This window comes from Hypanus sabinus, chromosome 23 (assembly GCF_030144855.1).
Source record: "Hypanus sabinus isolate sHypSab1 chromosome 23, sHypSab1.hap1, whole genome shotgun sequence".
Lineage (NCBI taxonomy): Eukaryota > Metazoa > Chordata > Chondrichthyes > Myliobatiformes > Dasyatidae > Hypanus > Hypanus sabinus.
This window is the reverse complement of record NC_082728.1, coordinates 32,977,483-32,986,086: the sequence shown is the minus strand read 5'-3', so window position 1 is coordinate 32,986,086 and position 8,604 is coordinate 32,977,483. Positions and strand designations below refer to the sequence as shown.

Sequence of the window (8,604 nt, the reverse complement as noted above, 5' to 3'; positions counted from 1 at the left end):
CCCTATCCACACTTGCCAGATTCTTTCTGATACCATCTAAATTGGCCTTTCTCCAGTTTGTAATCTCAGCCCGATCCTTTTCCACTAATTACCTTGAAACTGATGTCACTATGAACACTAAATATGTGTCTCCCTGCACAAATTTCTGTCACCTGCACTGCTCACTCCCTAATAGGTGATGTAGTAACGCACAGTTGGGACTTTGATGTACCCATTAAATATGTGGAAAGTTTAAATTACCTATTATCACAACCTTGTTATTTGCAACTGTCTGCGACCTCTCTACAAACTCCTTCCTCGAAATCCCGCGGACTGTTGAGTGTTCTATAATAAAGTCCCATTAATGTGGCCATACCATCTGTCTGAGCAGTTCATGTGAAAGGAATATTGCGCTATTTCTGAGAGCAGAGACACATCTTTCTCCTGTTTAACTACAGGCGTTAGGACTGCTGAGCTGTGCTGGTCCGCACTGTGTGAAGTAGCTGGCGTAGCGGGGGTTACCCAAGCTCCCCAACCCAATAAATGATTGCTGAGCCCTAATGCAATGTGATTAATAGGCTGCTGAGAACTTTGTGTTTGATTAGATTACTTCATATTTAACAAGTTAGATGTAGGTATGCATCTTTGAAATTATTCTCATTTAATACTATTTCAATAACTTGGTTTGTTAAAACTTGTACTTTCGACAAGATAGATTATCAAGTCTCTGAGCGACGGATTAGATTGCGCCGAGGGTGATTTGTTTTCCTTTGCAAGAGTTTATAATTGCAAACTGTTCCGGATTCTCTGGAGTGAAAGAGAAACTACCAGGACGCTAGTTTAGCGAGTGGTGCAGAAGAGTTGAAGCGGTCTTCCCCCGCCCCGGTTTTAATGGGAATGTGAAGTCCCATCGGCATCAGTCAGAATGGATATTGTCTACGAGCATTAACAGCGTGAAGTCTGCAGGACTACGGGACACACCATCTCCTTGTTGACGGTTAGTGGTCATTTCTCTCTCGGCAACGCTTCGACAAAATAAACTGCTTGTTTCAGGCACAAGAAAGGGTTAATGCTGGGCGCTTAAGCAACAAGCGAACTGCTGGAGGAACTTCGGGGGTCGGTTCGGAGGGGAAGGAATTATCAACGTGTCGGATCGAGACTAACTTGTTGGACTTGGGACAGAATTCATAACAAACTTAAATGAAGCGCGTAGCAGCTGCAATACACCTGATGGCGTTTGGTGCCCTCTCTGAAATCAGCCCTTTCGTCAGCTTTTGGGACCCCTCTCCAGGTGACCCAGCGCTCAGGGGAACGGAGAGCGCAACAGAAAAGTGACGCTTTCTTTCTATTCTTTATCGCTACTCTGCCGAGCTTTCCTTTTCAGGCAAGATCCCGGCTGCTGTGTGTACTTTCAGTCCGGGTGTGTGATTTAAAGGGACTCCTCTCTCACGCCGCTTATCCAATTTCACCACATTGTTTGTGTGTGAGCAATAAGAAAGGCATAGGAACTTCAAGGAGAAACGTGCTCACTGAACTGGGAATGAAAGGACAAGAGGAATGCGAGGTAGAAATTAACGGTGGGGTGGCATCCACAGGTAGAACAAGAAGTTGAAAGCGAAACATTTTGTAAATTGAGGAAAATGGAAAGCTGTTGATGTTTGGAGGAATCTGATTATCCACAAATATGTCCCCATACAACCCTTTTGAGGGCAATCTCAATAACTCCGTAATAGAATAATAACCATAATAGAATCAATGAAAGACAGCACCAACTGAGAGTCAGCTGATGTGCAGAATACAACAAACCGTGCAAATACAAAAATTAAGTGTGAAAGTGTGTATGGAACCGGAGGAAATAGCAGAGGATACTAATGAATACCTTACTTCAGTATTCACTATGGAAAAGGATCTTAGTGGTTGTAGTGATGACTTGCAGCAGACTGAAAAGCCTGAGCATGTAGATATTAAGAAAGAGGGTGTGCTGGAGCTTTTGGAAAGCATCAAGTTGGATAAGTCGCTGGGACTGGACAAGATGTACTCCAGATTACTTTGGGTGGCGAGGGAGGAGATTGCTGAGCCTCAGGCGATGATCTTTGCATCAACAATGGGGACGGGAGAGGTTCTGGAGGATTGCAGATGCTGTTCCTTTATTCAAGAAAAGGAGTAGAGATAGCCCAGGAAATTATAAACCAGTGATTCTAACCTCAGTGGTTGGTAAGTTTTTGGAGAAGATCCTGAGAGGCAGGATTTATGAACATTTGGAGAGGTATAATATAATTAGGAATACTCAGCATGGCTTTGTCAAGGGCAGGTCGTGCCTTATGTGCCTAATTGAATATTTTTGAGGATTTGACTAAACACACTGATGAAGGAGAGCCATAGATGTAGTGTGCATGAATTTCAACAAGGCATTTGATAAGGTACCCCATGAAAGGCTTAATGAGAAAGTGAGGAGGCATTGGATTGAAGGGGACATTGTTTTGTGGATCCAGAACTGGCTTGTCCACAAAAGACAATCAGTGGTTGTAGACTGGTCATATTCTGCATGGAGGTCGGTCACCAGTGGTGCGCCTCAGGGATCTGTTCTGGGACCCTTACTCGTCATGATTTTTATAAATGACCTGGATAAAGAAGTGGAGGAATAGATTAGTAAGTTTGCTGATGACACAAAGGTTGGAGGTGTTGTGGATAGTGTTGAGGGCTGTCAGAGGTTACAGCAGTACATTGATAGGATGCAAAACTTGGCTGAAAAGTAACAGATAGAGCTCAAACCAGATAAGTGTGAAGTGGTTCATTTTGGTAGATCAAATATGATGGCAGAATACAGTATTAATGGTAGGACTCTCGGTGTGTGGAGGATCAGAGGGATCTTGGGGCCCGAGTCGATAGGACACTCAAAGCAGCTGCACAGGTTAAATCTATGGTTACGAAGGCATATCGTGGATTGGCCTTTATCAATCGTGTAATTGAATTTAGTTGTCGAGAGGTAATGTTGCAGTTATATAGGACCCGGGTCAGACCCCACTCGGAGTACTGTGCTCATTTTTGGTCGCCTCACTACAGGGAGGATGTGGAAGCCATAGAAATGGTACAGCGGAGATATACAAGGATGTTGCCTGGATTGGGGAGCATGCCTTATGAGAAAAGGTTAAGTGAACTCGGCCTTTTCTCCTTGGAGTGAAGGAGGATGAGAAGTGACAGGTATACAAGACGATGAGAGGCATTGATCGTGTGGATAGTCAGAGGCTTTTTCCCAGAGCTGAAATGGTTGCCACAAGAGGACACAGGTTTAAGGTGCTGGGGAGTAGGTACAGAGATGATGTCAGGGGTAAGTTTTTTACTCGGAGAGTGGTGAGTGAATGGAATGGGCTGCCAGCAACAGTGGTGGAAGCGGATACAATGGGGTCTTTTAAGAGACTTTTAGGTAATTATATGGAGCTGAGTAAAATAGAGGGCTATAGGTAAGCCGAATAATTTCCAAGGTAGGGACATGTTCAGCACAACTTTGTGGGCGAAGGGCCTATATTGTGCTGTAGGTTTTCTATGTTTCTAAATAATTAATGATATATAAATATCAAGAACTTGAGATGGAGAGTCCTTGAAGGTGAACCCATAGGTTGTTGGAAGATTTCAGTGATGGACCAAGTGAAGTTGATTTAAGTTATCCTCTTTGGGTCATGAGCTTGATACAACAATGGTAATTACTGTTCCTCAACTTGCTGCTGTGACTCCTTCCCTATGGCAGCAGTGAGAAGGGTGCATGACCTGGGTGGTGGCGATCCCTGATAATGGATGCTACTTTCCTGCAACAACGCTCCATGTAGATGTGCTGAGTGGTTGGGAGGGCCTTACCCATGATATACTGGGCTACATCCATTATTCTTCATAGGATTTTCCATTCTAAGGCATTGATGTTCCATATAGGCTGTGCTGCAGCCAGTCCACATATCATCGACCACACGTCTATCGATGACAAAGTTTTAGATGTCATGCTGAATCTTCCCACAAAACTCCTCAGGAAGTAGAGGCACAGCTGTGGTTTCTTTGTAATTCAGGGATACATCTATCTCACTGGAAATACCAAGGGCCCTGAGGAAGTGCACTGAAATATTATGTATAATTCTGGTCTCCCTACCCCAGATAGAGGAATTGGTACCAGGGTTGATATCTGGAGGTAGGTTTTGTTGGAGAGTTTTGGTGGAATGATCAGTTTGAGAGTACAGAAGCAATATGGGTAATGTCATAGAAAATATACTGTAGATCCCCTATGGAGTTTGATGAGGATGATAATTGCAGGTGAAGATTTCTCTGGATGGGAAACTGGGTATCACCACCATTAGTGTGAGGAGTCAGTTGTTCGGGACTAGTAAAGGTAGCACCCATCCAAATGATTTCCCCATGACAGACTGCAGTCAATTTGGATCTGCAATGAAGGTCAGCATTGGAGATTTGAGAGCAAATAGTGTGATAGCATCTCTCAACTGAGAAACAACCACTCTGGTACCTGGGTCAGGAAATTCATTAATAAAAATAAGTATGCTCGAGATATTGTGCTATCAATTTCCTATTCAAGGCACTTTGTTTATTGCAGGGCTATTGACAATCCTTTTACTAATTTTACCCTTCTCACTTCCTGTCTCTGGAACTGCACTCACTCCTTCAGATCTTTTATGCAGTTCTAGCTGTTGTATTCTCTGCTTCTTGGAATTTTGAAATGGCCATCTGAACTAGCTTCAGAAATCCTCTGGATGGAGAATTCTACATTATCTCCATGCTTGAATGAGGAATGCTCTCTGGCCCATGTTTTACATTAAAGTTCGTGTTTCAAAAATTCCCACCAAATAAATTCATTTCAGACTATGCTGTCAAAGGCTTTCCTCATTTTAAATACTGCTATTAAATCTCCACTTAATTATCAATACTCAGAGGAATTTTAATAAGGTGATACAGACTGGTGTCACATGTTATATAGCCACTTACCCCACTACCCCACCACCCCAACTTCAAAGACAATATTTGATTACCAAATTGTGGCATTCTGCAATGAATGCAATCATTTGTTCATTCTGAGCACAAATTTGTATAACTGTAAGATAATTTCAGTTCTGTTGACATGGAGTCATAGAATTGTACAGTACAGAAACTTGCCTTTCAGCCAACATGTCGATGTTCATCTACTTATTCAAAAAACTTATCCCATTTGTCTGCATCATGACTGTATCCTTCTTTGCCTTGTCTGTTTACATGTCTGCTAAGCGTAGTAATTGTATCTGATTGCACCATATTTTCTGGTGACACTTTCCAGATATCAACCACTCTGAATGTAAGAGAAACTCACAGATTCTTTTTTTAAAATCTTTCTCCTTATCTTAATTCTATGCTCTCATGCAAAAAAAGACTTTATCCTTTAGCTTCCTTTCCTCTGGGGATAAAAGACCAATCTATTGAGTCTGTCCCCAAACTGAAGTCCTCCAACCCAGACAACGTTTTGATAAATCTCTTTTGCACTCTTCCCAATGTAGTCACATTTTTCCTGCACTGTGGTGAAAATAACTGCACACAATATTCCAAGTGTGGCTTAACCAGTCTTTTGTCCAGTTGCAACATCAAGAATTCACTCTTACACAAAGCATAGAACAGTACAGCATGGGAGCAGGACTTTCAGCACATGATATCTGCTGATGCGGAAATGAATCAAACCTCCCAGCATGCCTGTATACAACCCATATCTCTTCATTGTCCACATATCCATGTGCCTATCTAACGAACTCTTAAACACCATTACCATATCTGCTTCTGCTATGAACCCAGGCAGCTCAGTCCAGACACTTCAGATAATCTTTGTTTTAAAAAATGGCTAGCACATCTCCTTTAAACCTTCCCTTTCTCATATTAAATGCACTTTCTCCAGTACTTGACATTGCTATCCTGGGGAAAAAAAGAGTCTGTCTATCTCATGTATGCCTGTTATCTATCTCCTCTTGTATCCCCAATTCTCTTTGTTCACTCAGTGTCCTATTATTTACTGCATATATCCTACCAACATGTCATGTCCCAAAGTGTATCAACTTGCACTGTGAGGGATTAAATTCCATTTTCCAAAGCTCTGCCCCAACACTCCACCTGAACTATATCCTTCTGTAGGCTTAGGTGACCTCCTTGCTACACACAACACTGTCAATTTTAATGTCATTTGCAACCTTACAAATCATACCTCGTATGTTCACAAACAAGTCAATGATATGGACTACAAGCAAAGCTTCCAACACAGATACCCATGATATCTTTATGGCCACAAACATCCAGTCAGAAAAACTTGCTCCCATCACTCCACTCTGTGTTGTTCCATTTCACCAATTTTGGATCCAATTAGCCAGCTCGGCTTGAATCTGAAATAGCTTAACCTCGACACCAGTTTACTTAAGCAGGATCTTGTCAAGCATCCAGCTAAGGTAGATACAGACATTATCTCTCACCCTACCTTCATTGACCTCCTTTGCTACCTCCTAAAATCCCAATCAAATTACTAGGACAGTGTTTACCCTCTCACGATGCCATGGTGAATATTTCTAACCAGTCCCTGCTTCTCCAACTGTATATAAATGCTGTGCCAATATTTTCTCCAATGATTTTCTTACCACTGGCTTGTAGCTATCTGACTTGTCTCTGCACTTCTTAAACATAGGAACAGTGCTAGCTATACATAAATCTTCTGACATCGAGCCTATGGCTAATAGAGATGCAGAAATCTCCATCTGTGCCCCAGCAATCTTGTCCTTTATTTCTGAAAGCATTCCAAGATAGATCTCATATGGTCCCGGAGATTTATCCACCCTTACATGTTTCAAGGAATTCAACACCCCCACATTTTTAATACCTATATGCTCCCAAGCAACTTATCTCTCCTCAAACTTGCTAGGCTCCACATCCTTGTCCTTGGTGAACAAAGATTATAAGTATTTATTTATAATATTGCCCTCTTGGTTGCATGCATTAATTACCATTTGGACCCTGACTTATAGAAGGACATTAAGATTCTGTTTAATTTTATATGCTAAGAATATTTCAAAGCCTCATTTTTGTCCTCTTAAGTTCTTTTTACATACTCTCATAAATCTTCCATTTTCCTCAAATGTTTCTTTTGATTGTAGATTTCTATACCTGCCATCTTTTTTTCTGATCAAACCTAGTATTCCACTGCTTTTCAGAAGAAAAATCAGCATATCATCAGTTTTAAATTATTATGTAGAGGCATCTGTATTCACACTCCAGGAATTTAGCCATGGTCCTTAGCCTCATCTACTTTTCTCCACCTCACTGCTGCCTGTAGTTCAGCCAGCCATGAATGTTGCTACTCTGGCTGAGATGGTGAAATTTGCAATTATATGTTCTCTGTCCACTTCTGAAAATAAGCATTCTTCCCAAGCCACAAAGGGATCATCTCATAGAGACACCTGCAGAAGGAAAGTCATGTAAAAGAGGCATTATGATTACGTAGAGGTGGTAATTTTACTGTTAAATTATTGTACATGATCTATTTAATATATTTTTGAAACATGAAATTCTATTCACTTTCATTTTCATGACCAAAGAACAAGTAAATTTAAGACAATACTGACATTATGATACAGAAGTGGAATGGATTTTATAAGATTCCTGTGATTTTAATTGTTTATCTGTATTATCTGCAGGTGAATGAAGTGACAGAAATGGGATTATGTTTGAACTTTTTTTATTTGATTGTGTACCTGAACATGCACTATGTAGAATGTAAGTACTGAAAGCCTTTCAATAAATAGCTCATTCAACATTGATTGTTAAAATTGTGACCGAAGTTATTGGAAATTAATTTTCTAGCGTTTGTGAAGCTGGATTGTGTGAAGTCAGTAATAGGAATATTTAACGAGGATGCCGAACTACCATGCAATATGGAAGCAGCAGGGATGAAAACACTCACTCTAGCAAAACTACATGCAAATGGATCGAGTGATAAAATCGTATATAAATTTAACTCAAATGAAAATGACAGTGGAGTTCAGGGTCGAATTAAATTACATCAAGATTCACAAAATGTGTCACTGATAATCCAGAAAATAGAAGCATCCGATAATGGAACATATCAATTCTTTGTGGAAACAGATCATGGACATGCTACTGAATCCATCCATTTGGTAGTTAGAGGTGGGTAATATCGTATTTTCTCTGCTTTTAATTTTCTTTATGAATATTGGTTACATCTATTTGGTAAAAAATTGCAGTTAATACTGTATCTCAAAATATCTTGATTTGAGAGTTAGTCTGACATATGCAATATTGATAGTTATATTTTGACAGGGAAGAATGGCTGAATTTATGTCATCATTGGAAGTCTTATCACTGCAACAAATTGCTTTGAATTCTACCAACTTGAGGAGGCTCTGTTTCATCAAACACTGAATAAATATGCATGAATAAAATAAACGATTTTCAGTTTGTGGATTAAATGCGTAATTTATATTTGAGAATATAGAAGTTTCTAATGAATGTAGACATCAGAGATTCATAAATTGTAGACCATTGTGGTCTACAAAAAAAAATCCTGTGTGAATAGTATACAAAGTAGATAGGTTTTCTGATATTTGAAGA

General features: G+C 40.3%; 1 long non-coding RNA gene across 1 annotated transcript; it reads left to right on the top strand.

The window, feature by feature from the left end:
* Window positions 1–824: 824 nt before the first annotated feature.
* On the top strand, window positions 825–8,085 carry LOC132380103 (uncharacterized). Its single transcript, XR_009507641.1, has 3 exons — window positions 825–976; window positions 7,671–7,749; window positions 7,837–8,085. It is a non-coding gene; the product is annotated as an uncharacterized LOC132380103 (long non-coding RNA).
* Window positions 8,086–8,604: the final 519 nt, after the last annotated feature.